Source organism: Anser anser (assembly GCF_964211835.1).
Source record: "Anser anser genome assembly, chromosome: Z".
In the NCBI taxonomy this organism is placed as follows: Eukaryota; Metazoa; Chordata; class Aves; order Anseriformes; family Anatidae; genus Anser; species Anser anser.
The window spans coordinates 47444832-47451197 of NC_139723.1; positions in this window are offsets into that span (position 1 = coordinate 47444832).

Consider the following 6366-nt stretch of genomic DNA (forward strand, 5'->3'; position numbering starts at 1 on the left):
TTCAAGAAGCCTTTGGGTAATGCTCTCAGACATGCAGTCTGATTTTTGAGTGGTCCTGTGTGGATCCAGGAGTTGGACTCGATGATTCCTGTGGGTCCCTTCCAACTCAGGATATTCTGTGATTCTGTGATTCCATCCAGAGAGGCCTGGACAAGCTGGAGGAATAGTCTGACAAGAACCTCAAGAAGTTCAACAAGAAGTGCAAAGTGCTGCACCTGGGGAAGAACAGCTGTAGGCACTGGTATATGCTGGGAGTTGCCCAGCATTGAAAACAGGCTAGCAGAAAATGACCTGGCAGTCCTGGTGGACACCAGCTTGAACATGGTGTTCTGACCATGAGCAGTTGTTAGGAAAAGTCTGCAAGGCCACTAGGTCCTCATTATGTTTCTATTTTTTATTTTTTATTTTATTTTATTTTAATGATGAAATAAAGTATTTCATATTTTTCAAATGTAAATAGAGTTCAAAAATAGTTCCATGATGTTACGAGTCCCATGGTAGTTTGTAAAATATTGGATTAAATGAAAATCTCATCTTTTTAAAGTTACTTCAGTCCTCTTGATTGATCAGATGTTTTAAATTTGAAATGTAAATGCTTTTAATGAAGACAAGTAAAACTTCTTTACCATTTTCTCTGAGATAAATGTACAGTGGTTGTGTTTTGTATTTTTTTAGATCCCACTGATTTTGTTTAGTGTTTTTTTTGCCCTTTGAGGAGTACGGGCTGGCAAAATTGCAGCCTCTAAGGTTTAAACTTGTTAATGTTGAGGGCTTATGACAGTGCTGGCAGTGTATTTTGTGAGAAATACAAAATCTACAAACACGGATTTTCAGGTTGGTAATTTTTGACTATTAGAAGTACACCTCAATGTCCTACTAGTACCACTACTGGGAAAACAAAACAGGTCTCAGGTAGTGTTAGCCGTATCATCATATTTTGTCATCATTATCTGTAGAGATGACTGAAGCCAGCTGCAGAACAGTCAGAAAATTCGCCATTGTGCTCCTCATTCACTGTTCCTTTCCTCAAGTCATACAACTCCTCAGCACAGTGTTCACATTGCAAAGTGCAGCTACCATGCAGGCAGATGGTGACAATTAACTAAATGTTTACAAAGCTTTAAAATAAGGGCCTAAGTTCACCAGGGAGCTCATAAATCCCTCTACTGTATGGGGAACACACTGAGGGCTTTAGACCACAGCATCATTACTGTAAGCATTTAATTTTTTCTAATCCTTTCTTTGATGCAGACTTGCCCTTTAATGCAGCTTTTTCCCCTTGGGCTTACGTTCTGTGCTTGAATGCTTTGAAGTTGGCAACAGTAAACATTTATGTTTTAGGTGTTTTGTTTGAGCCTGTTTTGATTTCTAAACAACAGCTACTGGTCTGCCATCCAGCTGGTTGATCTTTCTTGGTTCCTGTTATGTTTTTATTTCATTTTCACATGTCTTGCCATGTGGTGTACCACCATCTTCTCATTTTTTCCAAGTAGCTTTCTGCAAGTGAAGAAACAAAGAAAGAAAAAACTGTATAAAAGACAGCATTTCACTTTCTAGATCTGGAATTAAAAAATAATGATAATAATGAAATCGCCTTCATGGACTACAGCATCATTTAATTTTCATTTTAAAATTGCTTCTTGGTATATAGCAATATCTAGCAAAGATAAAATTATTACCTATTTTACTTGTAGGCACTGTTCTGCATGATTCTGCCTATGCTCAAGGCAAGGTCAAAGAATGGGGCTGTCAAAGAATGGGGCTGTGAAGATAAAAAGTTGGCCGATCCTGTTTGCACTGTTCTTGGTTTACAGTTCTGCAGTCCTTGTCACAACAAAAGCTCATCTAGTATAGAATACAAAGTCTTACACAGAGAGATTAAATAGCTAATGACTCAAAACCAGTGAAGTCTCCATAAAAATCTTGTGCTTGGTTTTTACCATTTTTATTTTTCCTAGAAAGATTCACCAATTTAAGGAGAAATGATTGCTTGCTGCTTGCACGGTCCGGCTTCTCTGAATGGCTGCTCTAGTGACATTCTGGGTTTGTCAGCTCAGAGGGAGCAATGGGGTTTGCTGGCCTGAGCTCTGCCAAACTTGAGAGCCTGAAATGACATGCTGCCTGAGGCTGCTGCCTCTTTTTTTTCTTACTTTTTGCTGTCCTCAACTTATGGCAAACACAGTTTTATGGAGGTAAGGCAAAAACCTCTCAAGGCTTATAATACAAAACAGTACATTTAAATGTGCAGTCAGGAATAGGCTTTTTGCTGGCTCTTTGCTGGCTGTTTCTGTAGTGATAATTATTGTTAGAGAAAAACACGTGACTGATTCTACAAGTACACTTGCAATTTCTCCATTTTACTCCATTATGGAAATTCCAGTGTCTGATCTTTGAGGCAAGACAGGAATAACAAGATAAAATTGTGTTTTGTTGTTGTTTTGAGTTGAAGATTATTAATCAGATTTATTTTTAAAGAAAGGAGTTCTTCTAAGGATTTCATAAATACTATTGGAAAAAATCAATTTCTTGTGCTAAGACTCCCATACATTACCGTTATTAGCAAGATATTTGTTCACTCTAGTGGACTAAGATTTTGGTCCTAAAGCCAGAATAGCTTTAGGCATGGGAAGACATAATACAATGCCATCACTGAAGTTTTCATCATGTCTGGATTATAAGGAGGGATGACTTGTGAAGGAATGACTTTTGAAACAAATATTTGTGTGTCATAAGTAATATGAATCCACTATAAATGCGGTTTATAGATGATATTTCAATGCCTACAGACATATAGACCCAGGTCTCTCCCCTGCCATTAGCTAGTAACCTACCAACAGTCTTGGGAGTAAATGTCAACTTCAGAGGATGAAGTTTCTTTTGTGTTTGATGTGACTAACTGTAACTTCTGTGGTGAGCTACTTCAGAAAAAACATGCAATGTATTTGCTCATACTGTATCTAGTGTATCAGAAAATGTATTAGACTCTAAGGTTGTCAAGCCTCACTGTTCAAAGCAATAAATTCAGGTGAAGAAAGAAAAAGCATAGGCTTTCTTTCTGGTATTATTTGTTGAACCAAGACAGAACTTATTGAAAAAAAAAAAAAAAGTTAAAGGAAAAACAGTTAAAAGAAAATTCAAAATCAGAACCTCATCCCCTCACTTCTCTAGTATGTACTTCAATACACACTAAGCAAAGCAGCCTCCAGCAACAGCAAGAAAGAAATCCACAGAGTACTTCCTACACTGTTCCCTGAGGCCTGAAATGTAAAACAGCCTCCCTCTGTGAGAAAGTGAGCAAAACTGTCAGTTTAAGAAAGGGAAAGAAAGGACAGGTGACATAAATTACCAGGCAAAGTTAACATTATAGACATCTTTCCACTCGGGCTTCCAGCCTCCTTCCAAATTCTGGTTCTCCTGGGGGAGAGCTCCTAAAATACGGCAGGTCCTGTTTGCCTAGGAGTCTTAACTCAAGAGAAGTACAAGTGAGCTCTGTTCCACATGTTCTTTTCTCCTCCTATAAAGAAATCATCAAATCCTAGGAAACACGTACTTTTGTCTGACCTTCAGTAAGTCAGTACTGGGGAATGTTGAATGAATTTAGAAGAAAAAAAAAAGACAAGATAATCCCCTATTTCCCAGTGACTTGCATGGAATAAGCATGAATCAGAATACATCATAGGAGTGACTAAGGAAACTAACGAAATATAGAAAGAAAAGAGCAAGACCTAATATGAGTTCATATGGAAAACAATGTCTCATACAGGAAAATAGCTTCAGGAGAGAAACAACAGCACAGGAGATGAACTATGTCAAAGAGGATGAACAGAGACCAGAAATGCAATGTAAAGTGAATATATGTTAATTGCCACAGAAGAGAATTCCTATGATATTTAATGAATCAACAGCACTGCTCAGTGGAGAAGCTGACATCTCCTGAAGGTGCCTCAGTGATCTACAACATAAATGTATCCAGCAATGAAAGATCTCAAGTTGTCCATTCACTCACTTCTACCCTATCACCACTGCAAGAGGAAAGAAAATCAGTGTGGGGCAACCAAGTAGATTTAACATTGTGCAGATCTGGGGAGCAAGCACCAAAATCAGTGAGACCTCACTGTTCCACTAAAGCTGGTCTGACACTCTTTAACTAGAATAATTGGGTATGGTAGTTTTACACGAATTCTGTCACTAATACGACCTTGCTTCCTGAACAGTGACCATTCCCAGAACCCAGCAAAGTAACTCTATTCAAGTGGTCATTATATTCCCAGGCGAAAGTAATCGTAGTTCCTGACTGCTACTGCCATTTTCTCCGAAAACAGTTTTCTTTGGAATACTTTTTTTTTCTTTGTTTTTCAGTTGTTGGGGATTTGGAATCTCTGTTCTGTCTGTCAGTCCGAAAGAATCTGTGAGAAGTGTCTCTCATTCACAGCCTCTTACTTTTCTTGTTCATGTCACAGAAGATCAAATCAATTTGATTTTAATAAGCATAATTTTGGCCTACCAGTCCTCACTTAAGGCAACTTTTTATTGGGGTATTCTGTCTTATATGGAGTCGCAATCATTTACACAGTCGTCTAAATGCTAGTGGTGTTAGTAGACATCTCTAGTTTGACATGGGAGGATTTTTAGTCAAGTTCAGTACATGCTACAGGATGCTTTCTCACTTGCTGGAATTGCAAAGTGAGTAAAAATGGATGAGAATAGCGACCTGAACTCCAAAAAGCAGTATGGTCACCAATTCAGCCTGCTTATTTTCTAGGTCTCTTCTAACACATCCTGGAAAGAGTAAGGTACTCTGCTCTTTTTTTCTAAAGTTAAATCAGGGACAAACCAGGGTAAAGTGCCCTCAGAACACCCCTCTTGAGGCTGTCTAGAAACTTCCTCTGTGAATTCAGCAGCTGTACTTCCCACAAAGCTAATACTCCACTACCCTTTGTTTTGAGCAGACACCATGAGAACAGGAAAGAGTATGAGATGAGATGAAGAGTAGGGCTTTTTTTTTTTTTTCCATTCTTTTTTTTCTCATCCGGTTGCATGCTTTTGATTTTTTTTCTGGTTTGATAAGCCTCAAAAGATAATTTTTTATATATTCTGACTACCCTGCAGTATGAGCTGTTACTTCTGTATTACCATTCACTAGCAATTCTTCCACTGATAAGCTGCTAGCTTCATCCCCACTTCAAGTGAATGATGACTGCCAATGAAAGTTTTAGTCTTTTTATGTTTCTAATTCAAACAAGACTATTGTGAATTGCCTTCTCTTTTAAGTAGGAATGTGGTTCAACAGGAATCTCCAGAAGAGCTCAAGAAGGTTCTTTGGGACCTTTGTAGACTTGAAGCTCCTGGGCTAGTGCACTGCAAAACAGAGGGTGTTGACAACTTGCCTAGGTGGGCAGATGTGATGCATGACATGCATATATATCCATAAACATACACACAGAGATAGACATATATGTAAGAGTAAAGCCAGAGCTCAAGAAGTATATGTTGCATCCAAGCTTGGAGGAAACATCCATAACTCTTGTTCTGTTGTCTAATGGTGGTTTTCAGTTGTTAGTTCCAGGGATACAACAGTTAAAAGATCAGTAGGTCTAAATTGTTCCCATGTGCCATAAATAAATTGTTTTCTAGTGTGAGGATAGCACCAGTGAGTTGAGAATCTTGTCCTTTTGAAGTTATAACATCAAATCCTGTCATGAGGAAACAGGTAACATGAAGCTTTTGACATATGAATATTACTCAGATTCCTTTGATTCCCCGAATGTGTTCCAGTATTTAGGTACCAAAAAAAAAGTTGTAACCTATGTGTAATGCTGACTCCTAGCCCCTATTGTAACTTCTCAGAACTTATTTGCACATTTAGTTCACGCACTAAATCTTTAGGTTATTCCAGAATGATTTCCATATGTACAACCTTCTCCTTAGTTGTGGTAATACCATTCTTTATAAATAGCCCAAGAGTGGGTTGGTTAAACCTCAGGTCAACACAAAGTATTAGCAGCTGACAGGATGGCTCCAAGATGTAGCCACAGGACAGGACAACTGCTGTGACATAAGCTCTCCTGTATCTTCCCACAGGTCTTTTCCCTCCTGTTGAAAAAGAGCAGACAACATAGTCCAGAGTGACTTGGTAAAGACTTCAGCATCTGACTGTGCATGTACAGCAGGGCTTGTAATTTTGGGATTTGTTCCAAGAAGTCCAAATGCAGTGAAGTGCAATGCACACATGATAAAACAGCAGTGAAATTGCTCTGCAGCTTCTCTTACTGATAGCTGGTATGCCCTGCAGGAGAAAATCATACAACTCTTTAGGTAAACTGGGAAAAAAATAAAAAATAAAAATAAATAAATTAAAAAAAAAAA